A 26,820-nucleotide genomic window follows, 5' to 3' on the forward strand; every position below is an offset into this window, starting at 1 on the left:
TCCTCTGTCCATGGAATTTTTCCAGGCAAGAATACTGGAATGGGTTGCCATTTCCTCTTGCATGAGATCTTCAAGACACAGGGATCAAACCCATATCTCCTGCATCTCTGCATTGGCGAGTGGATTCTTTAACACTGAGCCACCTGGGAAGTCCCCATGAGAGTAGACATCCCTGCCTCATGAATGGCATCAGTGCTCTTATGAAAGAGATCCCAGAGACCCCATCATCCCTTTCACCATGTGGAGGCTTTGATAAAAGAGATGTTCATTTGTAAACCAGGAAGTGGGCTTTCACCAGACACTGAGTTAATCTTGAGCTCCCTAAGTTCTGATCTTGGGCTCCCTAAGTTCCACAGCTGTGAGAAATAAATACCACCATGCCACCCAACCTATGGTGTTTTGCTAGAGCAGCTTGAGTGAACTAAGGCTATATCCTACCTTTTCCTAAGATGCCTCTGCCTCAAATCTCTTTCTTTTTTAAAAACATATTGCAGCTATTGACAAATTAACCTTTCTCCAAACTCTATTTTCGTGTCCATTCCCTACCTAAAACTTTTAACACCTACCCACCACCTAGATGTTGAAGCACAAACTCTTTCACCTGTTATTCCGTTTGCAGTCTGTTCCCAAATTTTTCAAATCCGCCTCCAACATTTTAAATTCTGAATCAGTCAGAACACTCACAGTATTTCCCTTAACTGAAATGTTCCCTGCCACTTTTCTGCTTATCCAATTACCAGTCATTCCTGTCAGCTGTCTTCAAGTCCCACCTTTTCCGTAAAATATTTCTTGATTTTTTTTTTTCTGCCTCTGAAATTTATGCTGTTAACTTCATGCCAGTCACTCATCGAGGCACATTTCCTGGTGGCATAGTTTTACTAGTTGCATTGTTAGTTAATTCTTTGTGAGATTCCTTGAAGTCAGGCTGCATTTCTTACCAATTAGTTGAGCAACTTTGTTCAAGTCACTTAATTTCTCTAAGCTGCAAATTTCTGATTTATGAAAAAAAAATCATTTCATATTGGGTTGTCATATTAAATAAATGAAAATGTTTAACTATTAAGTAGTTTATAGGCAATTATAATGTTTTACTTTTGTTTCCATCCTTCATATGCTTAAAACAATGCAGAGTTATAACAGTTGTTCAATAAACTTTTGTAAAATGAATAGTTAATTTTTTTCCTGGCTGCACTGTATATGTTGACGATCTTAGTTTTCTGACCAGGGATCAAATCTGAGCCACCTCAGAGAAATCACCAAGTCCTAAACATTGGACCACCAGGGAATTCCCAATTCACTTCTGGCAAGTGATTTTTTCTAAAGTTGTTACCTTCTGGGGACTTCTCTGGTGGTCCAGTGGTTAAGACTCCTTGTTTCTGATGCAGGGGACATGGTTCCATCCCTGGTCGGGGAACTAAAATCCCACATGTGGTGTGGCCAAAAATTTTTTTAAATAAAGTTTTCCTTTTTTTTTTTTTTTTCTTTCTCTATATGTTTTCCACATTCTGGATGAAATTGATTTGGTCCCGTATGCCTTAGAAGACAGTGATTGCAAATGAATAAATACTCATTGTTGTTTGACTTTGCTGTTTTATGGGAGCTGATTCAGTTATAACTTAGCCTTCAAAGAAGGAATACAGAACAGTAGTTCATGTTTCTTCAGGGGCACTATTTCCATTGGCAATCATCCAGGAAGGATTTTGTCAGAGTTTCCCATTCTTTTGCCTTAAGAATCTTGTGGGCATGGAGACTTTTGGTGGTGGTAACATAACTCAGGGTAAGAGAAGTGAGGACATAAAATTGAACACATGATGGAGAGATAGTGAGAGAAGGAACTTGGGGTAACAATCCACATATTTGCAACAGAAGGCTCTAACCAATTTTGTCAGGAATTTATGTTTTGGCTTGAATGAACCATTCTTAAAAATAAACACATAGCCCTTCGAGTAACCACCTATGTTGAATTCTGTTAGTTTTATTAACCCCAAACACCTTCTTCCTTTAGCTTTGTTGAGAGTTAGTCAGCACTATCACCTCATTCTAGCTTCTCCTTATTTTATAAAGGAGATAATTTCTTAGAGAAAAAATAACTTATATGTCCCTGAAAAACTTGCCAGATTAATTTTGGGGGGATAAAATTAGACTATAGCATCAAAACTGTTGTTTCGTCTATTCACTGTGGACATTAATAAAACTTGGTGTCTGATCAAAGAAGCTATTATGTGACCCCGTGCCTGTAGGACTCAGGCCTGAAGCACTCTTCTGAACTGAAATATCCATCTCTACGTTTCCTGGCTGGTTTGCCAAGTGAAAGAGTAGCTGGCTATCCTATACACAGGTTCGTTTTACTTCCTTTTTAGCAGGAAAATCATGCTATTGTAATTATAATTTTTATTATGAAGATCTTTTCTTTCCCCACCATTTTAAGGGGGCTGAATTTATAGTGTCTGAGAACTGATTAGCCAACCAAGCCAAGCTATGCAACTTTAACTGTCCAAAGAATCCAAAGAGCTCCAATTAACAGACTTTGGGGGGACTTCAAACAGTCAGAGCCTTTGAATGTAAGCCATTCCCCAAGGCAGCATCTACTCGGCATAAAGTAAAGGGGAGATCTGCCAGTTATTCTCTTGATTTGATCAGTGTAGCTAGTCAGGGTTCTATTTCCCTGCTGAATTAGCTGGTTTGGCTGCCTACCCTGATCAAATCAGGATAATTGTCCAATCTTCCTCGCATTTTGTATCCTATAAACAGAGCTTAGAAAAAGCAGGACTAACAACAGCCAGTAACTGATTGTCCTGCTTTTGCAAGATTATTATTATGCTATTACTAGGCCAATTGTCCAAGGTCAGAATGTTCTGTTGGATTGTGTCAAGGTGATTTCGTTTGGTTTGATTTCATTTCCACTTAGTGTGAGCCGAATTAGCCTTTTCAGGGACGCTTAACGTTGGTTGAAATATTAGCACAATGCTCAGTCCCAATTGTGAAACCTCAAAAAACTGTTTGAAGTGGGAAATATGACATACAAACAAGGTACCACCTGGGTTTCTGTTACCTAAAATGTAGCCACTGTTCTCTCCAGTCCATTGAACAGCTCTGTTCAAGAGCCAGAACAGAGTCATACTACAGTCGCATTAATAATTTAGTTTTGTTTTAGCTTCATTAGTTCCTGAGGCCATTGATGTTTTTACTACTTATCTCTCAATCCAGGGGCATTTGCTAAGACCAGTTTCCCATTTTTTAAACGATGGCACTAAGCCATAGAAAAGACTATCAAATTGTTATTCTCCTTTTATGAATGGTGACTCAAAGACCATTCAGAAGTTTTATTGCATGGCTCTCATGGTGCCTCTTTAGAAGAGGGCTTTAATAAAAGCCATTTGTACTCGCTTTGGGGAGCTCGGTCTGCACTGGGAGGAGCTTATTAAGTGGTGTTCCCAAGACAGACCACTGACAGCCTTGTTTCCTCTTCTTCCTGAAATGAGAAAAGAGAAACCAATGGCTTGCCTTGAAAAAGTTGATATATTCATATAATAATGAGAGAAAATTGATCTTGACTTCCTCAGTGTTTCCCTCTTCTGTCATGTGTGTGGGGAGTGCCCATTAGACTTTAAATACAAACTACATATGTGCATTTAGTTACATGTGTATATAGTGTATATAGTCAAACACAGGATAGTCACTGCATAAAACAGTACTGGTCACTAAGTCTCTCCTAACATATTTCCTTTTTCCATGTCCTCTTGGATTTTTCTCCTATGTACATCCTACTCTGAGTATTCCCTCTCACATTTCTGTACACAACAATTCTTCCTATCTTCCTTTCTTCAATATGGGTTCAGCACCTTCCCACCCTTTTCACTCCTGTTTCCTTCATCCTATCCCCCAGGTCCCCAGTCATCAGTCCATTAAACTCAACATGACTTGATGTTGTTCATGCAAAACTAGCATGACTTCCTGTAAGCTCAGAGAGGTATTATTCATGCCTAAAGGACTTCAACAGAAACAAGTTGATTGTAAGCTCTTAATATCAGGAAAGTACATTGTCAATCTTCTTGGTTCAATATCAGTATTACTTTTTATATGCTGATAAAGGTGGCTGCTAAGCATTAGCTGACCCCACGTTAGAAATTTTTTTTTTAATTTTATTTTATTTTTAAACCTCAAACACTGTATTAGTTTTGCCAAACATCAAAACGAATCCGCCACAGGTATACATGTGTTCCCCATCCTGAACCCTCCTCCCTCCTCCCTCCCCACACCATCCCTCTAGGTCGTCCCAGTGCACCAGCCCCAGCATCCAGTATCGTGCATCGAACCTGGACTGGCAACTCGTTTCATACATGATATTACACATGTTTCAATGCCATTCTCCAAATCTTCCCACCCTCTCCCTCTCCAACAGAGTCCATAAGACTGTTCTATACATCAGTGTCTCTTTTGCTGTCTCGTACACAGGGTTATTGTTACCATCTTTCTAAATTCCATATATATGCGTTAGTATACTGTATTGGTGTTTTTCTTTCTGGCTTACTTCACTCTGTATAATAGGCTCCAGTTTCATCCACCTCATTAGAACTGATTCAAATGTGTTCTTTTTAATGGCTGAGTTGTACTCCATTGTGTATATGTACCACAGCTTTCTTATCCATTCATCTGCTGATGGGCATCTAGGTTGCTTCCATGTCCTGGCTGTTATAAACAGTGCTGCGATGAACATTGGGGTACACGTGTCTCTTTCCCTTCTGGTTTCCTCGGTGTGTATGCCCAGCAGTAGGATTGCTGGGTCATAAGGCAGTTCTATTTTCAGTTTTTTAAGGAATCTCCACACTGTTCTCCATAGTGGCTGTACTAGTTTGCATTCCCACCAACAGTGTAAGAGGGTTCCTTTTTCTCCACACCCTCTCCAGCATTTATTGCTTGTAGACTTTTGGATCGCAGCCATTCTGACTGGTGTGAAATGGTACCTCATAGTGGTTTTGATTTGCATTTCTCTGATAATGAGTGATGTTGAGCATCTTTTCATGTGTTTGTTAGCCATCTGTATGTCTTCTTTGGAGAAATGTCTATTTAGTTCTTTGGCCCATTTTTTGATTGAGTCATTTATTTTTCTGGAGTTGAGCTATAGGAGTTGCTTGTATATTCTCGAGATTAGTTGTTTGTCAGTTGCTTCATTTGCTATTATTTTCTCCCATTCTTAAGGCTGCCTTTTCACCTTGCTAATAGTCTCCTTTGATGTGCAGAAGCTTTTAAGTTTAATTAGGTCCCATTTGTTTATTTTTGCTTTTATTTCCAATATTCTGGGAGGTGGGTCATAGAGGATCCTGCTGTGATGTATGTCGGAGAGTGTTTTGCCTATGTTCTCCTCTAGGAGTTTTATAGTTTCTGGTCTTACGTTTAGGTCTTTAATCCATTTTGAGTTTATTTTTGTGTATGGTGTTAGAAAGTATTCTAGTTTCATTCTTTTACAAGTGGTTGACCAGATTTCCCAGCACCACTTGTTAAAGAGATTGTCTTTAATCCATTGTATATTCTTGCCTCCTTTGTCAAAGATAAGGTGTCCATATGTGTGTGGATTTACCTCTGGGCTTTCTATTTTGTTCCATTGGTCTATATTTCTGTCTTTGTGCCAGTACCATACTGTCTTGATAACTGTGGCTTTGTAGTAGAGCCTGAAGTCAAGTAGGTTGATTCCTCCAGTTCCATTCTTCTTTCTCAAGATCGCTTTGGCTATTTGAGGTTTTTTGTATTTCCATACAAATTGTGAAATTATTTGTTCTAGCTCTGTGAAGAATACCATTGGTAGCTTGATAGGGATTGCATTGAATCTATAAATTGCTTTGGGTAGTATACTCATTTTCACTATATTGATTCTTCCAATCCATGAACACGGTATATTTCTCCCACATTAGAAATTAAGTGAAGCACGGAGTTTGAGTCTGAAGGTCAGCCCAGGATTTCATTTGAAGGATCTCCTTCTGATGGTGTAAGTACTGAGTGTGTTTGTGTATGTGTGTGTGACCATATATGTGTATGCATGTGTCTGTTTGTGAAGAGGATGGCTGGAAAGAGGGGATAAGAAGTATTAAAGAAAGGAATTGACTCTAGTAAGGATGGCAAAAATACGACGCCTGTACTGAAATGAAAGAGTGAAAGTGTTAGTCACTCAGTCATGTCCAGCTTCCTATGAAACAGAAGACTGCAGGCAGGTTCTTCACCATCTGAGCCACCAGGGAAGCCTGACATCTGTGCTGCCATTCCCTAAATTCTGCGTCTAAGACATGGGTCACCAAGTAAGTGTTGCATTCTTCCCAGTGAGCCAAATACAGCCCCGGCTTGCTGTTCAACATAGCCACTAACAACTGAAATGTATGAGGAAAACTGTTTATACTCATGACCTAGGCAATCTCTATTCTTCCCTAAAGTCTGTAGATGAATCTGCTGGTATTTTCTTCTGAGATTAAAAACTCTCCTTGTAGGCTTTTAATTCAAAATTAGAATGATCTTTATTCAGGGCCTCTCGGGAATTTTACACAGCTCATGAAGACTTAGGGAAACAGTTAAACTTTTGCTTTTCTCAAAACATCTGTTTCCACTACTAGGAATTTGTATTAATGCTATATTCTTTATATTGAACTATCCAGGGAATTTCCAAGTTTCATAATAAGAAGATAGGTGTATGATAGATCCCTTAAGTTCATTAAAATGTGGTGTTTTCTAGAAAATGAAAAGGAAATACAAGTGGCTTATGATAGACTGTGTCATAGCATGGCACAATATTAGGACAAGATTTCATCTTTGATCTAACCCTAATCCTCACACCACAAGTGTGATTATTCAATATGTACAACATCCAGATATACAGATAATTTTTACTGGGAAAAAATATATGGAGAGGCAGTGGAGCATAGTAACTATGAGACTGTAGGCAGCTAGCTAAGTTGGAATCCCAGCTTACTAGCTGTATGATTTAGGGAAAGTTATTTCATCTTTTGGTGCTTCAGTTTGCTCATTTGTGAAAAAAAGATATTGATCTGATCCCCTGGGATTATTTTGAGAATTTGTTGATTTAATTCATACTGAACACTTAGAAGACTATGTACACAATAACATTAGGTACCCTAACCATGCAATTAAAGCTAAAATTAACAACATAATGCCACTCTAAGCCATCTACCACCCAATCAGCTGTATGTATCTTTGTCTTTAGCCACCTGTTGTTTTTCTTTTTTATTCATAGGATACTTAGGATTTTAAGAGGGTATCTTAGTAAGACATGTAATAGAGTAAGCTAATTTTGAATCAAAAACATTGTATATACCAACTTTTAGTTCATGACATGTGCCACATTCAGTTGTTAACTGCCTAGCCACTATGATTTACTATCCTACACTACAAATAAGAAAATTGAGGCTCAGAGGAATAAATTATCATCCCAAGTGACCCAGCTAATAAGAGCCAAACCCAAGTCTGTTTACTCGGTCCTCTCTCTGTTGTATTAAAGTTCTGGGACTACGTGGAGTGAGGTATCTATGAATAAAAGTACTTAAATTGGGAGAATCTGTCTGAATTAGATAGATTCTAATTTTCTGTGGAAAAAAAATTGCATAGAGAAAAATTAGAAAATTAAAAAATTGGAAAATATTCAGATGGCTCATTCAGCTGCCATTGTTTTGTTCTGTTTTGTCTTCATTTTGCTTTTTACTTTTGCACCTGATTAAAAAGCAATTTGTCGAGTACTCTAAAAAATAACTGGTCAATTGATAATGCATGGAGGTAGTCTAACTCTTCCAATGTAAATTATTTAAGATTCTATGAATACCAGTTCCAAGGGAATAGAGAAAAACCTGTAATAACCACCGGGTTTTCTGAGGTTCAGCATTTCACACAATGGCTACATGAACTTCTTCCCAGGCATATGAATCCAAACTCAAACTTCAGCAGCAATGGCGGTTGATTTGTAATCCCAGGTCCCACATCCATTTTGGGCTTTCTCCAGGCAAAGCACTGAGGGATACTTCTGACAGAATATACAACACAGGACCGCAAAAATAATATCTCCTCTCAGCTGCATTCCTCTAGGCAACACCCCCAAGCCCCTCTACTCATTTCCCTTGTGGTGAGGACAGGCCTTTCTTGAACACCATAGTCTAATTGCATAGCCCCTAAACTACCTAATGACCTCCAGATATTAAACTTTCAAGAGAAAGAAAAATAAAGCCTTTGCAATTGTGATTCTGTACTGAGCGCCTTCAGTACAATTCATCAACAGATAGTTTTCTTCTCCAGGTTGAATGAAAAAAAAAATAAATAAAATCACTCTAGGCTTCCTCTAGTTCTACACTGAAATATCCCAGAGGGTATAAACTCAAGATTGCTTCACAAATCCTACACAATTTTTATGGATGATGAACAACCCTGTGGGAAATAAATTATGATAGTCAGCTAGGAAATGGAAAATGTCTAAAAATTTCTAAAAATAATGATTACATTTCTCTACTGTTTGACACATAGCCATTTTTACAGAAGCACATGGAGCCCACGTTAGCAAGGGCAGCGGGTGCCCGTTGTGAGGCTGTTCTTTCTGGTGTTCCTCCACCCGAGACGTCGGGGAGGAAGTAGCCTTCAATTTCACATCCTGCAATAGTTCATCTTGCTCTTCTCTCCCAAATCAATCTTCCCTCATGCTTTCTCTGTCTTGGCAATAAAAATACCATTACCATCCATTCTCCTTTCTTCCTGTAAAAATTAAAGCATGCCTCTGAATATTTAAATATTTGAGCTTTAATATATCCCTTTCCTCAAAAATAGAGCGTCTGTTATGATGCGTTATCAAAAATATAACTGAGAGGAATCATCTGCTCTTTTTTTTTTTTCTCCCTACCCGGGTAAGGTAAAGTTCATTAAAGCACACTGAAAACATTTGAAAATACACAAAATGTAAACACTTTTATTATGTTTTGAAACAGAACTTAAAATTTTCTTGCTTAACTCTTATTTAATCGATTCTGATTTTCTACTGTGTTTTCTATTTTATACTTCAGAGATATCTTGCACCAGAAGTATAACCTTGCATGAAAGATAATTTTGTGTACTGTACTAAAAAAAGTGATGTCTTTTTCAAAATTTCCTTACTCCAGTCTGTTCTCTCTCTAGTATACTCTCAGTGTCTATATAAATTAAGATATCCCGTTAGTTACATTATATTGCCTCTGTTTCTTTCACATAGCAAACTTGCAGGCAGAAGGCACTGCAATTCTTAATTGAAGTGAATCTGGCAAGGGGGCAACTGTTTCACCCAGAGGCTCAGTCTTTCAAAAGCTGAAGAAGAGGCTTACATAAAATGCTCCTGTCTACAAAATAAAAGAACAGCACAAAGACAGAATTACAATAAAATAAATTAGATTTAGTATTTGTTACAGGAGAACAAACTTAGTTTGGGGTGCTTTTTCATAACGAAGGAATAAAGGATTGGTTTACCAAAGCCTGAAGATGCACTATAGAAGTAGACCTACTATTAGAAAATGCAAGCCCAGAGTATCGCTGACCTGCATTTGTTTTATTTGAATTTGTGTTTTTCTTGTTGTCATTGTATGGTATGAGTACAGTATTACTGATTTGTTCTTCTGAAGTCATTCTTGGTACCTAAGAGACTGTGAGGGCTTCTGAGGCGGCACTAGTGGTAAAGAATCTGCCTGCCAATGCAGGAGGTGCCTGGAGATGTGCACCCAATACCTGGGTTGGGAAGATCCCCTGGAGGAGGGCATGGCAACCCACACCAGTATTCTTGCTTGGAGAATCCCATGGACAGAGGAGCTTGGCGGGCTACAGTAGTCCATAGGGTCGTAAAGAGTGAGACATGACTGAAGTGACTTAGCATGCATGCACAAGAGATTGTGCATCTGTGTTGCATCCTAATGTACTTTGATTTTTTCGTCATTTACAGACTATTAGTTTAATTATATTTCATTGACCATTTTAACTTTTAAAGTAATGTTTGTGTTTTTCTAAAATTTTTTTGGAATTTATCTTACAATATGATCTTTCCAGATACCAGCAACTAGTAAAAATAGAAACATTTTATTCAAAGCAAGGGACTGTTCTTTTTTTTTTTTTTAAATAATCATCAAATTACTGCTAACTTAGATTTCCTATGCTACTTCATATTTCTATACCATTTATATTCAGTGATCTTATGAAAGGTATTTCATAACTCATAAGGTAAAAATTCATTGTAAAGTCATATATTCTTTAGGATATTTTTAATTAGTAGTTTATTTTTAATTCCTTTAAAAAGTCTCATGAAAAAATATGTAAGCTTTTATACACATAGTATATATGTGTACCACAGTGATACAAGCTTCTCAAAACTTGTTTGGTGTCTTTTAGAAAATGTTAATAAAGAAATTTACTTATTTTTCCAACACTGTTGAAATTACTAGAAAAACATTATTATGAATTGATTTTCCTTTAGTTTATTGGGGCTTTGTTTATGTTGTTTGTTTTCTTTTAAATTGTTCTTATTTAATTTTGATAATTTTATATAATAATTTATTATAATAATATAAAAATGTACTTACAGTAATTTATTATCCAACTTAAGATCTATCACTAATGCCATTGAATCATTGTGTGTTCTTTTATTTTAAACTCTAGACCTTCTGTATTCTGTTCTATCCTCCCATATTCTAGCCAACTGCTAAATTTTATTACTTCTTTACTTATTTTTTTGAAATTATATACATCACTTTATTTCTGTGACATACAATTCTGAAAGATCGTGTTTCCTCTTAGAAATCAAGCATATTGCTGAAGCTTTTTACAACAGTCTTTCAGTAGTAGTTTGACAATGAAGAGCAAGAGGAAAAGTTTTATAGATAATATCACATAGTAATATCATACATGCATATGTATTTTATGATATAAAATGTATTTCTTTATTACTGAGGTACTGTGGGTCATGGTTAAAGAAGTGAAGGTTCCTATTTAGAAGGTCCCAGAGAGTTTTATGTGTCCTTGTCTTTTAAACTCTCCAGAGGAGATTCAGTAGGCTGGGAAAGTGTGTTATGGAATACCATTTCTGGCGTTTCTTCATAAAAATATTTGTTTTCAGAAGCTATGGCAACTTGAATGTGTCTGTTGTTGGACACTACTAAATCAGTGACTGAGAATACTGTGTGATATTATCTATCCAACTTTTTCTGTTGTTCTTTATTGCCAAACTCCTTTACTTTTTATTTTTAAAAAACTTTCCCACATTTGTAAGTTATTGCTAAAGAATACATTGTTTAAATATATATGTACTCTTCAGGAACTTTCCAAATCTCACATCATAAAAAAAAAAAAATGTTAGTGATTCAGAGTTCTCCATCCGGGAATCTGATCATGTATTTTGGACCTTCTTATTATATACTTTGTGTCTTTTAACCTTTTTCATATTTTCCTTCTCATTGTTCTGCTTTCTCTTTTTTACTAGAGATCAATTTATCAGTTCATGAATTATCTATAGCTATTTCTAATCTGTTGTTTATTCCTTTCAGGTAAGTTTTTATCCATATTTGTTATTTCTGAAAGTTCTATTTTTAAAATTTCTTTGATAATTTCTCATTTCTTCTCTTTCATTGTGTCTTTATTTCTTTAAATATTTCACGTATAGGGAATTTGTTTTCGTATCTGATAATTCTGGATTCTGAACTAGGTAGTTGGATATTATGTTTGTCTTCGTTTCTGTTGCTGATCCTCATTTGTCGACGCTTGCTTGCTTCTGATTACTATTGAATTTTCATTGTGGATACGTATCTTATTGAACCTACTCTGCAGGAAATCTGAGGACATAAATGGGAGATTTTACTCTACAGAAGGTTTGTAGTTTTGCAAGATCCAGGGTCAGTACTAACCAGGGATCACTTAACTCCCTTCAGTGATTTTATGAATAATGCAAGAGATTCAAGTTTTGCTCCACTCTTGCCAGTGTTTGGAGACATGTTCCTTGGATTGTAGTGCTGATCGAGGCATCTCCCTCAAAGTAAATCCTCCTTAAAATTCCATGCTCCATTTACTTCTACTGCTACTGTTTTCTGCTCCATTTTCAGCTAGGTACTTTTCCTCTGTTTTGAAACTTCACTTATGCTTAGCAAACATAACAATTGATTAAAAAGTATATTTGCTATACTTTATCCAAGCTGTGGGTACATATTAGCAGGAGTCTTCCAAGTATCTAGTTTCCCTTCTGACTATTGCTTTTTTTTTTTTCCTACTAGTTTTTAACACTGTGCTATTTAATTTTCAAACTTCAACATAAGTAATATTCCTTATAAATTCATTGAGTTAAAAGAGCTATATGTGAAACACAACAAAATTATACATATTTAGCCATTTGACTATTACACTAGTCATTCATTAAAAAAAAAGCCAATATTTTGTTTTGTTTTTTAAACCTAGAAATCTAGATATTAGCAACCAGAGATAATTTTTTCCATAATTGTGAGGACAGTCTTTTTTTTTTTTAACTTAATAACCCGATTTTGAAGTTTAATTTGCATTCCTGTAGAGGCATTTGGAATACATACAAACCAACAGTAAATTGTTTCTGACATATTTATTAGTTTCCCTTTTCATTAATTATATCTCTTTACTATTCAGAAGATTCCTTTTGGGGAAGCAAAATAACTTGGGAATAAACACAAAACCATTTAATTATCAATTTGAGAATTCTTATTTTTTTCCCTCTGACCATAAAAGAGTTACTTATTCAGTTACATCTTATACTATTGATTGTTTCGTTTTATTTAAAGGCAAATTAAATATTCATTATTTTTCTTTGTATGATAAATGTGTCCGTATGACAGTTAGAGATAAAACATGTTTGAAAACAGCAGTTGTTTGTAGAAAACGTTATGACTTTATGTAAGCAAATGACCATTTAAATATAACTGTAATGAATCTTATGTAAATAACGGTAACAAGTTTCTTCTTTCCATGCTCGCATATGCATGATGACTTACCTACAGTCAAAATGTCTGAAAAGTTTAACTATAATGGAAGTAACCGGTGAAAAATCTTTCACTTGGCTTTGTGGATAGGATATCAGCAAATAGGGACTGAACAGTAATCAACCATTTTGAAAATTTCAGTGTCATTTATAATTTTGCATTTACATGACCTATTTCTGCTTAAGAGATAAGATTGCATTGTGTGAAGAGGTAAAAATTTCTTTTTTTCAAAGAATAAATTTATATGGTTTGCATAAAAGGATTAAGAATTAGTATCTGTGATAGATGACTTTTAGAATGCCCTATAAAAGATGGTAGTTTTTATTTGTTGCCACTGTGCTATGCTTTTGAAAGCCAAGCAGACAGATGGGGGTTCATTATTTTCTTGACTTTTTATATTTGTTGATAATTGTTGTAATTAATTTTTAATCTGAAGACTTGTAAAGCAATGCTTGGGGATTTAACAAACCAAACTTGGATTAATGAAGCACAAACTGTCCAAATATTTTTCCTATATCAAACTTTGCTGAGCAATAGTAATAATTCTTTCTTTGGGTCAAGGACTGATCCAGAAGCATCTGAGAAATAAGATCCTTTGGAGCAGTCATCAAAAATCTGCACACACTGTAAGGGTAGCAGAGTTAAGGTATTAAAATAAAATTTAAAAACTTTTTCTTGAAACAAAAGTACTATTATTTAGTGGGTACTTATTAAACACTGAGTGACCTAATTCCAGGTTTATAATCATAAAATTATTGAGGAACCTTCTGGAAATGTAAACATTTCACCATATTAGATGATTCCCACACCTATTTCTCCATATGCAAACTGTGTATTCTGATCTTCCCCTTTCTCCTGTAAGAAGTCAAGACATTTGAGTAGTTTTTCCATAGTCAGCAATAACTGGTGTTCGAAATATGAATCCACCATTGTATTTCCTGCATTTATAATTCATGATGAAGTTCCTTTTTTTCACTTTCACTTGCATGTTAATTAGAAAATTAACAATAATGAAAGATACCACCTATTTATAGCTATGTGCCAAACACTGTGCAAAATGATGCCCAGACATGATCTCGTTTAATCCTCACAACACTCTGAAAGTAAGCTTAATTACCTTTATTTTACAAAGCAGAATATGGAGACATAGAGACAGTAAGTATCTTGCCCAAACACACATCATCAGGAATCCATAAATCCTCAGAAACAAAGCCTTGCCTGTCCTAGAACCTGTGTGAAATGGTTTAATGTGGAATAGGTTAGCAAACGTGATATGCAGTCCCATGAAGTATGACGTATACATGCTTTCCAACCAGCCAGTTCATGATTAAATTAAATTTTGCATCAACTACAAGATACATCTTGAGGAAAACAGGAGACTCATTCTGTGACAGATACAATAATGTGACTGGATTTCAGTTGTTTTCCTAAGCCTTGAAGGGAGCTTTGGAAAGTGGGATAGATATGATTTGTCAGGCAGACAATGAGAGATTCAAGGGGTAAAGAGAAACCATTCACCCTTGCCACCTTTTTATTTATTTTCTTTCCTGTCAAGGAATGGCTCTACATTTTGCTCAGAATAACCTTCTAATCCTTGTCTACAAAGCCACGTGTATTCCTTTATCAAAAACTTGACTCCACGCCAGCCTCCCTAAGGAGCTCTACCCTGATGATAGCTTGGATAAATGCATTCTCTGCTGCTTCTCTGACAACGACATTCCCCAAACCTTTTTTGCTTAGAATTTTAAACATTTTCTTTAAAAACAACAACAAAAAATTGTACCCGATTTGTCATCTTGTCTTGTGGTTGTAAACTTAGACATTCTTCCAGCTGTTTTGTATGACATAAAGGTCAAGAAATAATTTCATGCATTAAAGGGTCAATTTGTCTGGTGGAATAAAGGCTGGAATGTTGAGGGTGCTAAGTCACTTCAGTTATGCTGGACTCTTTGTGACCCTCTGGACTGTAGCCTGCTAGGCTCCTCTGTCTGTGGGGTTCTCCAGGCAAGAATACTGGGGTGGGTTGCTGTGCCTTCCAATGGCTTGTAAAAGGGATGGAGTCTACAGTTCTTAATGGCAGGTCATTCCCTCATCAATAATTATAACATGGTATATTAGCTAGATTGTGTCCGTGGTGGTGGGCCATCATGGAGAGGGATTCACACTTTCATTGGGAGAGCTGCCAAGGGATGAATGGAGTAAATCTTTATCTTCAAAACAGCATGGAGGAGAGCAAGAAGCTTCTCTGGTGGAAAAACTGACAGTAATTTTAAGATGGGCTAGGTGAGTTCACCATTCCTTTTCTGAAAACATTTCAAGTATCCACCTTTTGCCCTGGGCATTCATCAGGAGAATGAAACGTATATCAAGGCACTACGAAGAGCAACATACATACCACTTGAGGGTCCCAGAATTGTACACAGTGGAACTCTTCATTAGGGGATACAGGTAGAAACTTTGGAGCAGGGGTGGGCTAAGTGACATGAGCATCAGAACTAGAGGACAGGTTGAAAGGTTGACCATCCAGAGGTAAAGAAAATATTCAAAGATGGAACTTGGCACTACCTCATTTAAGCATCCATTTGATATTAGAAAATATAATATATATAGTGCAGAATATTACATCTGTGAAAGTGAGAGTGTTAGTCACTCAGTCATGTCCAGCTCTTTGCAACCCCATGGACTATAGCCTGCCAGGCTCCTCTGTCCATGGAATTCTCCAGGCAAGAATACTGGAGTGAGTAGCCATTCCCTTCTCCAGGGGATCTTCCCAGCCTCAAACCCAGGTCTCCTGCATTGCAAGCAGATTCTTTACCACCTCAACCACCAGGGAAGCCCCATTATACCTATAATGATGGTATACAGAATAGTAACATTGTTAGATATTATTGCCTGGAAGTTAAACTTCTTGACATAACTTTAGGCCATAAAAACAAGGACAGGTGTGGTATATAGAGCTGAAAGGGAAAAAGACTATGAATGCTTTTTGATTCATAGAATTCTCAGGAATATGATAAATTAAGGGGAGATTCATAAGAATAACATTCTGGTCCCTTTATCGTGGTGATAGCTAAAAAGTTTCAGACATTGCCTAAATAAATTAGCCTTTTCCAGAAATTGTTAGAAATTTTGCTTCTAACAGTTGCTTCTGACACATAGGCATTGATCTCAGCAGCTTTGGAATATACCCTGTTGGTCAGAAAAAGGCAGGCTCCATCCATCACTGTTATAGGAGGAATGTATTCTCTGCAGAATCCTTTAAAGACTACAACAAGTTCACTCCCTCCTATTGGTGGCAGAGTGGGTTGCATTTGTCTGGCAGTTGAATGCGACTCCCCACCAAGTGTAGCACACCCGATCGTCTGCACACAAAGAAAAGATCAAGTTGGCCTGCCCCTCTCTTTGGAGCTTGGCGCTCACTGATCTCAGTAGAGTGTCACTGTCCCCTTTATGACAGCCACTCATTCCCCCGGCCCGCTGGGTTTCCAGACTGCCTTCCTATTGTATGTGTACACAGACTGATTATAAGTTCACCACTTCCTTCCACCTTTTTGTTCAGGGTATTATCTATGACAGATGAGTGCAATAAAGTGAATCCATTTTTTCCCCCTCTCTTGCAGGCAGCACAGTGAGTTCTAACCAACAAAGGCACATTGAGGTGAATCTTTAACAGTGTCACCACTTTGACTTTCATCATTTTCACCTTTCCTTTCACTGATTTTTATCCCTGGAGTTGTAAAACATGGTTTCACATTGTGACCGTCCTCTAGTCCTCAGTTGAATTAGTTACACTGACAAGAACATACTCTTTTTCATAGGCACTCCATCACCGCTCAGCCTTCATCGCCTCTCTCTCTCTCCACAAATTCTATTTTATAGATAAAAGCTCTGAGTTTCAAAGGATGAAAAATTTTCAAAAAAGTCAAGCTTTCATTTTTAAAAGATAATGCAGTACTAGGAAACTGTTGGGGAAAATGTGATGGAATTTTTAGTAAGAAGGGAAATGTTTTCTATATAATAAGAAAAAATCCAAAACAGTATATATGTGATCTTATAAAAGTTTTATTTTATGAACACCATACTAAATAGGTACAGAAAAAAATATACGATGGTTTGCCCGTTTTGTGCTTTCTCTTTTTTTAAGAATATATTTGGCTTTGTAATAAAATTTTAAAAATGTGGAAAGGCAAAAAGAAAAACAGAAAATAGGAAGCAATGAATACCACAAGGTTCTTTCAGATTGTTTAGCCTATATAAAAAGAAATTGAAAAGAAAAAAATGGTTCAAGTTTGTTGTTTTTTGTGTAATTGTTGCTAAAAGGAAAGATATTTCAAAGAGGAGGAGGCCTGTAAGAAATCAGTCAAGGTTACATCCTCAATACTGGGTTTCCCTGTTGGCTCAGATGGTAAAGAATCTGCCTGCCAAAGCAGGAGACCTGGGTTCAGTCCCTGGCTCATGAAGGTCCCCCAAAGGTGGAAATGGCAACCTAACCCAGTATTCTTGCCTGGAGAATCCCATGGACAGCAGAGCCTGGCGGGCTACAGTCCATGGGGTCACAAAGGGTCGGACACAACTGAGTAACACTTTCACATCCTCAATACTACAACTAGTACAAGAATATTACTAACATTGATAGATAGATAATCTATTCTTGATAGATAGCCTTTTTCATGTGAAGTAAGATGAGAAGACTATTAGAATCTGTGTACTTTTTTAAGAATTAAAAGGAACATTTGTGAGATAGATATCTATATAAATAAAGTGCAATTTTGGTAAGTTGCCTCTGGAGGTGGGCATGGCAACCCACTCCAGTATTCTTGCCTGGAAAAATCCCTTGGACAGAGGAGCCTGGTGGGCTACCGTCCATAGGTCACAAAGAGTCAGACACGACTGAAGTAACTTAGCACATCACAGCACATGGTAAGTTGAACTTAGTAGGTTTTTAATTTAGTAACAAATAAAAAATATAGGCCTGCCAGTTAATATGAACTTCAGATAAAAGACAAATAACTTTTTAGTATAAATTCTTCTGCAAAAATATTATTTATTATTTATCTGAAATTCGGATTTAAATGTACTTCCTATATTTTATTTGACAATTGTAGAACTTAGGAAAATAATTAGGGAATAATTAGGAGATGAGATATATATAGTAATACTTTTGAAAAGAGCAAGAAAGAAAAGAAGGAAAAAAGGAAGGGAGGGAATGAGGAAGGAAAGCTAAAGGAAATCTTCTGAAGTTCCAAGCAAGGGTGCCAAGCTATCTTCCTACTTTTCTGAGAAAATGTAAGAAAAAAGATGAAATATAGGAAGATGAATATTAGATTGTTTTACAATGTAGGATTTCTTTTTCACAATTGCTTCAAGAATAGCACACTTTAAAGAAAAACAATTCATATGGTTATATTGAAAACAAAATTTAGGGTTTGATTATATTTTGGATACCATTCCTTTTTGGTTTTCTCTTATGAAATATTTCAGGCATATAATAAAGTACAGAGAGCAATGAAACAAATTCACTGGTACCTCATCCCAGGTTTAAGTAATTGTTACTGTTTTCCTTCAGGTGGTTTTTTGTGAAGTAAAAGTTAAACGAGAATTGAAAACCTCTCATATCTTTTACAGTCCTTTTCCTCTCATTTCTTCCTCAGACAGCATCCTCTTGATATACTTTATACAAGATCGAGATATATACAGATATTTATATATATGTGTATATCCATGTCCATAAACAAGATATTGTATCACTTGGTTTGATATGTAAAGGTGCCCATCTTTAATTTGCATTATTCACTAAAAATTGCCTTTGACATTTTTCCATGTTGACACGTCTAAATTTGGTTATCATTTATTTTAACAGCTGCACATTGTGAATGCACTACAACTTATCCATTCCTTCCTGACAAGTGTTCAAGTTGTTTCTAGTTTTGCACTCTTGTCAGCGATGCCACAGTAAACTTCCTCATGCGCCTCTCTCTAAGCAGAAAGCTCAGAATTCCCCTGGGTATATACCTGAACATGAAATTGCTAGGTTATAGCTTATGAGCATCTTCAGTTTTGTTTAGATAGTAACCAACTGCACTTCAAAAAGTGTTGTTAACACATTTGCTTTCCCACCAACAGCATATGAGATTTCTCATTTGCTCACATCTTAATCAACACTTAGACTTTTCAGATAATACAAATTTGCTAATCTGGCGAGTGCTGTTTAATTTGCATTTGCATTCTCTGTTTATGAGGTAAGAGAGTGATTTTTCATATATTGATTTGTTCTTCTGATATGCTTCTCAATGATTTTGCTTTATTGATTGAGCTGTCTTGGTGTCATTGTACACTTAATTTCTATCTTAGGTCAGGTCGTCTGAAAGCAGAGAATGAAATGAGGATTCTTGTACAAGGAATTATTAGGAGTACACATTTGGGAAAAAAACCTGTAGGGAAGTGAAAGCTGGATAGAGGAGGAGCAGTTCAGTAAGAACGTACTTTCCGATAAAAATCAAGCCTCAACCTCATCCCTCAGGGAACTCTGAGCCATCATCAACACAGCTGAGTCTGTCTTGAGGTAAGGGAGGAGGGCTTTGTACCTCCAGGACAGAGGATCATAGCTACAGGTCATGTTGGGTGGGGTGGTAATTCCTAGACTCTTCCACTGGGGACAGCTCCCATCACCTAAGGACAATCCTACCTAGAACTTGTGCAGAAATCAGCAGTAAACTGCAGGAACCACGGCAGGCGGTAAAACGACCCCTGAGGGCCTGACACAGCACCAAGAAAATTTTTTCTACGATTGCTATAGTCTCATAATAATTATTTTTCTCTGGTAGGGCTTTCACATTCTTTTCTTCTTCAGAATGAACTTGGTTATTTTTGGACCTTTTCTGTATGAATCTTAGGTTCCAAAAAACATGGTATCTTTAACTTTTTTGCATTCTTTAATACAAAGTACAAATTTTTGCTTATATGTTTTATACTTATTTTGTTAGATTTTTTCCAAGGTTCCTAGAAATTTATGCTGTTATTATGAATGATATATATATTTATATACAACTTCTAATTGATCATTGCTATTAGTTATAAATGTTAGTATATATAACATTCTTTAATTTTTTTTATTGAAGTATAGCTGATTTACAATATTGTATTAGTTTCAGATATACAACAGAGTGATTCAGTATTTTACAGATGTGTTTTGTTGTTTAATCACTGATTCTTTACAACCCATGGACTGAAGCCTGCCAGGTTCCTCTGTCCATGGGATTTACCAGGCAAGAATATAGGAGTGGGTAGCCATTTCCTTCTCCAGGAGATCTTCCTGACCCAGGGATGAAACCCGTTTCTTCTGCATTGGCAAGCAGATTCTTTACCACTGAGTTACCTGGGAAACCCATTTTATAGATTATATTCCATTTATAATTATTAATGGCTTAAATTATTAATTAATATAATGGCTATATTTCCCTATGCTATAAAATATATTCTTGTTGCTTATTTATTTTATATAGTGATTTGTGTCTCTTAATCCTCTACCCCAATCTTTCCCCTCCCCTCCTTCCATCTCCCTACTGGTAACCACTAGTTTATTCTCTATTATCTATGAATCTGTGTCTGTCTTGTTATATATATTCATTTGTTTAATTTTTTAGATTCTACATATAAGTGATAACATAGAGTATTTGTCTTTTACTGTCTGACTTATTTCACTAAGCATAATATTTGCTAGGTCCATCCACATTGTTGCAAATGGTAGAATTTCATTCTTTTTTATAGCTGAGTAACACTCCATTCCATTCTCCAGTCCATTCTGAAGGAGATCAGCCCTGGGATTTCTTTGGAAGGAATGATGCTAAAGCTGAAACTCCGGTACTTTGGCCACCTCATGCGAAGAGTTGATCGTTGGAAAAGACTCTGATGCTGGGAGGGATTGCGGGCAGGAGGAGAAGAGGACGACAGAGGATGAGATGGCTGGATGGCATCACCAACTCGATGGACATGAGTCTGAGTGAACTCCGGGAGTTGGTGATGGACAGGGAGGCCTGGCGTGCTGTGATTCATGGGGTCACAAAGAGTCAGACACGACTGAGCGACTGAACTGAACTGAACTGAACACTCCATTGTGTGTGTGTGTGTGTGTATTATACATGTTCTTTATCTATTCATCTGTTGGGCACTTAGGTTGCTTTCATATCTGGGTTATTGTAAATAATGCTGCTATGAATATTAGGGTGTCTATATCTTTTTGAATTAATGTTTTTGTTTTCTTTGGATATATACCCAGCAGTGGAACTGCTGGATCATGTGGTAATTCTATTTTCAGTTCTTTGAGGAGCCTCCATATTGTTTTCCATAGTGGCTGCATCAATTTACATGTTCCCTTTCCTCCACATCCTCACCAGTATTTATCTCTTTTCCTTTCGATGATAGTCATTCTGACAGGTGTAAGGTGGCATCTCTTTGTGGTTTTGATTTGCATTTCTCTGAGCAATAAATGCCATCCTTTTCATGTATTTATTCAGAATCCTACAATTTTGCTCAACTCATTGGTTCTAATATTTTGTGTACATGTCTTTTCTAGACAGATAATTTAGCCATCTGAAAAGTGTAATTTCTTCCTTATTTCTTTTCCTCAGAATTTTGTATTTCATAGGAGGTCTAGTAAATGTTGAAGTGGGAGAATAAGTAACCTTGTTTTTTTTCCTGACTTTACAGGGAATGTTTCTAACCTTTTACCTTTAAACTATTTATCAGATGTCTTCCAGATTATCTCACATTCTCAATAAGTGAAGTCACTCAGTCGTGTCTGACTCTTAGTGACCCCATGGACTGCAGCCTAGCAGGCTCCTCCATCCATGGGATTTTCCAGGCAAGAGTTCTGGAGTGGGGTGCCATTCTCAATAAGTAATACCATATAAAAACTTCATTAAATTTCTTTTCCCCCAAAGTTTAATTCTATGAGTATCTTCATCTATTTTAACCTTGACTAATTCAAAATTCCTATGAATTCTGGTTATAAACTCTGGAAGAGAGTTTAATGTAGATTGCCTAGGAACACTTGACTTCCCAATATAAATGCTACGTGTGCCATGCTTACCTTTCCTACACAAGGGCAGTGTCATCTCAAATTGCCTAACAAGGCCATGTAAGTGACTTTGTATCAAAAACATTACTTTTGGGGGCTGATTTGCACCACTTTATTTTATTTAAGTCAAATTTTAGTCTGTCTGCAATGCAGGAGACCTGGGTTCAATCCCTGGGTTGGGAAGATCCCCTGGAGAAGGGAATGGCAACCCACTCCAGTACTTTTGCCTGGAAAATCCCATGGACGGAGGAGCCTGGTGGGGTACAGTCCATGGGGTTGCAAAGAGTCGGACACGACTAAGCGGCTTCACTTTCACTTTGACTTTTAGATTAGCATTCTAATATTACTTTGAGGGGTTTTTTTGTCATTGTTGTTGCTATAGTCATTTTTGTTTGTCTTAAACAAAAAATTGTTTTTCTACTTTAATCTTATAATTCAATGAATTGAATTAATAGTTTCTAATGTGAAGCCTTTCCTACATTCCTGAAATGAAAGTTTGTCACCAAATGTGGTTTGTTTTTAGTAAACAAATTCAGTAAACTGAATTTGGTTTGCTAATAACTTAAGAAGTTTAGAGCCATGTTGATAAGTGAGGTTGGGATACATGTTTCTGTCTTGTACTGTTTTCTGGCTTTGATTTTGAAGTTACTCTTGTGACATATATTGGTGGAAAGATAGACTGCGTAATTCATGTTTGTGTGTAATCTTGTGCTTGGAAATAAGAAATGTTCCCTGTCTTCTAGAAAAAGGTGATAATTATTTAATTCAAATTTTCTCTCTCTGGAATCACTCTGGTCTCTGCTGATTGGTTGATTTCTTCCCAAGCCCCTAATTCTCAAAGGAGGGTCTGCAGTGCCATGAGGGGATTTAAGATGTCCACTGATGTGATATCCCTGAATAAGGCATGAGAGCTTTGGAAGCCCAGCTAGGGCAGTGCCACATGGCAGAGATTCAGGCGTAGCCTGGTGACTGCAGGCTCAAGGTTTGGAATGCTCCTCTTGGAGAAGTGCCGTAAGGGATGGCTGGGCTGTCACTTTAACCACAGTCTGTGACAAGAAGTGAAGAGCAATGTGCTGTGTATCTGGGTACTGTGATTTTAGACTTTTGCTGACACAAAGGATATCCTTTATCTGATGCTGGACAGGTCCTCAGAACTTCACATCTTTCTTGTATTAACCCTTGTTAGCAGCTGTCAACCTCCCAGCATCGGGGAGGGGACTGCATAGAAATTTGGTGGCCAAAATCAATTAGGTGACCTTTATTTAACAAAAAGATTCCAGTAAAATGTTTTAAAGCAAAATTTAATAAAAGAAACATTTTTTCTATATCCTTAATGTTTCTTTTGAATGCTTAATCTCTTGAATCTGGGTAAGTAGTGATGATATCTAAACTGGTGGTGCAGTTGTAAAGAATCTGCTTCCCAGTGCAGAGACAAGAGATGCAGGTTTGATCCCTGGGTAAGGAAGATCCCCTGGAGGAGGGCATGGCAACCCACTCCAGTATTCTTGCCTGGAGAATCCCATGGACAGAGGAGCCTGGCAGGCTACAGTCCATAGGGTCACAAAAAGTCAGACATGACTGAGTACACACGCATAGTTGTTAATTTAAAAAATAATTTTCAATGATTATATATTGTATAGTTATAATGTAAGCTGCATACAATTCAGAATTGATATATGTTCCTGGAAAATTGTCCCCTTTATTATTAAGCGATGGCACTTTCATACTGTAGAATAATTTTTCTTATGTTAAAGACTATTTTTCTCCAGTATTAATCGTGCCACATCATTTTTCTTCTGAGCATGATTTCCCTGTTATACCTTTTCCTTGCTCTTTACTCTCAATCTTGTCATTTATTTTATGTCTATTATAATAGTAATACAGTTTGATATTAATATTATTTTTATTCAAATCATGAATCTGTTAACAGACAAGCTTAATATGTGAATATTTATTATGCTTATTGATATATTTGAAATATTTCTACCATTTTATCTTATTTTATGATTTCTTTTTATCTAGTCATACTTGTAATTTTTTGCTTCTGTTATCCTTTTCTTATGCTTTCTATTGGATTAGATTCTTTCATGTCTTACTTTTTTGTTTTTGAAGCTAAATATTATGCTTCTATTTTTTGTGGTTACCCTTAAGTTTATAAATAATTATAGCTGGGTTTAAACATTCTAAGGCACTTATCTCTAGACTGCTGTCAAGCAATTGAAAATACTGAACCTCATCTCCAATCTCCCATCTCCATCGTCCATAGAGTTTTACCAAAATAATCATTAATAGCCGTAGCATTTATATATAATGACTATTTAGATACCAAAATATTTGTCAATTTCTTGCTTATCTTGCTTCTTGAAACCATCCATTTTTCTCATTTCTATTGTGTTCTTCCTAAATTTCATATTTTATCAGGGGTTTGTAAGTAGTAAAATCTCTCAGCCTCTATTTGAATATTTACAATTTTTTTCTTCTTCTTGAATAGGTGTTTAAGAAATGAATTCTATACTGACAGCTATTTTCCTCAGCACTTTGAAGCTATTATCTCAAGGTTTTCTGATTATTTATTTAGATATTCCACATTTTTCACTGGTTACTTTTAAGATTTTTATCTTTGTCTCTGAAGTTCTGCTTTTTCATAACACTGTGGCTAGGATTTGTTTTACTTTTTCCACTTTGTATTCATGTTACTTCTTCTTTTGAGGACTTAGAGCTTAACTTCAATTCCAGAAAAATTTTGGCCATTATTTCTTCAGTTGTTGCCTCTCCATAAATCTCTGTTTCTTTCTGAATATTCAGTTAATACACATTAGACTTTCTTATTTTATCCTCCATTTCTCCTGACAGTTCTGTTGCATTTCACATTTGTTGTTGCTTTACGCTATATACCAAATGTTTTTAGATGTGGCTTTATTTTGCCTAGTTTGTTAAATAACCTCTATTGTGTTGTGGTGTGTTTGTGTGTGTTTATTTCAGTGGCTAGATTTTTTTTTTAATTTCAAGATTATCTGAGCTTCAAATCCTCTAGTTTCAAATAATACAGTTCTTTCCTTCCATTATGTCTTCTATCCTGTCTTTAACCTCTATCATGATTACAATGTTTTGAATTTTATAGATTCTTTTAAGTGTTGTATAGTTTCATAACTTGGGGTGTTGAATCTCCGGTTCTGCTTGCTGACTCTCTCTTAGTGAACAGGCCCCCTCCCCCAACAGTGCATGTGTGTGTGGGGATGGGTTTATTTAATTTTTTGAGAACATCTTCAGCTTGGTGTGTGTGTGTGTGTGTGTGTGTGTGTGTGTGTGTGCGCGCGCGCGCGCACAAACAAGTTCTTGTGCTCAGAATAGTGAATGTTTCATAAAGCAGTTTCATTTTGCTTTTGACAAAAGTCTTAAAACAATGTAATTTGATTTTTCCATTTTGGTAATCCAATATAAAATGGTTGGGAACTGATTTTTATTAATAGGAACCCTTGACATAAAGGTGATTTTTCTTGGATAAAATTAGTGTCCAAGTGGCCTGTCCATGGATGATATACATCTTGATGAAGTCTGTAGAGACACAGACTCATTTTCTCTCTACTTCACCACCCTTAATGCACAGCTTACATCCTTCAACTGTTAGTGCCCAAACTGTTGCATCCTTCAGAGAGGAAGCTAGGGATAGTGGAAGGGAAAAGAAAGTATATTCGTTTGCCATCTAAAAGCCTTCAGAGACATCAGACCACAGATAATCAGCCAGAACTCTTCAAGTAACCACACCTAGGTGCAAGACAATCATCTTCCCAACCCCACACTACCACCAAATATACAATTTAACTGGGGTTATCCTCAACCCCAGTAACATAAGTCAAGTCAAGCCACTCGCTCAGTCATGTCTGACTCTGTGACCCCATGGACTATAGCCCACCAGGCTCCTCCGTCCATGGGATTCTCCAGGCAAGAATACTGGCGTGGGTTGCCATTTCCTTCTCCAGGGGATCTTCCCGACCCAGGGTTTTAACCCAGGTCTCCTGCATTGCAGGCAGACGCTTTAACCTCTGAGCCACCAGAGAACAGGCATCCTCTTAATAAACAGGGAAGAATAGATATGTGAGAGATACCAGAGATGTCTGTACAACCCTATCAGGCAGATATAATAAACTTGGACTTCATGTTCATGTGTACTATTGGCCTGCAGTTTTCATTTCTTAAAAGTGATATTTTCTTCACCTGTGGGTCTAAGTAATTTGCATGCTTAGCTGGAGCATATTAGGCTAGTAAGTGGGAATTTTCTAATTCCATTTCCCACAGATACAGTCTTTCTTTCATGTTTTATTCTATATACAGGAGATTCAATTATAACCCTGGCTTTCTTTGAGTTGTACCTATTTATTTGCTTTTCTTTGGTTAAATAGAAAAAGCAACTCTTTAATATGGTGCTTTAACTAGTTTTCTATTTATTTGTAGTAACATGTGAGACTATCAATATTAGCAAAAAACATAGTCAAACTATAAAGTGGACTTTTAACCTCAGGGCACTTGGTTTCGGTCATCCATTCGTGGACCTAGTTCTAAATAAATAAACTGTCTAAGTGATGGTGATAACTCTGCCTCAGCAGAGGATATATTTGGTTGAAAAAATTGCCCTTCACAAATAAATTCATGTATATTAAAAAATATCTTTCTTGTAAATAGCAATATGTGGGAGTGGTGGGAAGGTAGAAGGAATGGGAAAATTAGAAAAAATAAATAAAAATTAGAGGCTCAAAA

The sequence above is a fragment of the Bubalus bubalis genome, chromosome 20 (assembly GCF_019923935.1).
Source record: "Bubalus bubalis isolate 160015118507 breed Murrah chromosome 20, NDDB_SH_1, whole genome shotgun sequence".
In the NCBI taxonomy this organism is placed as follows: Eukaryota; Metazoa; Chordata; class Mammalia; order Artiodactyla; family Bovidae; genus Bubalus; species Bubalus bubalis.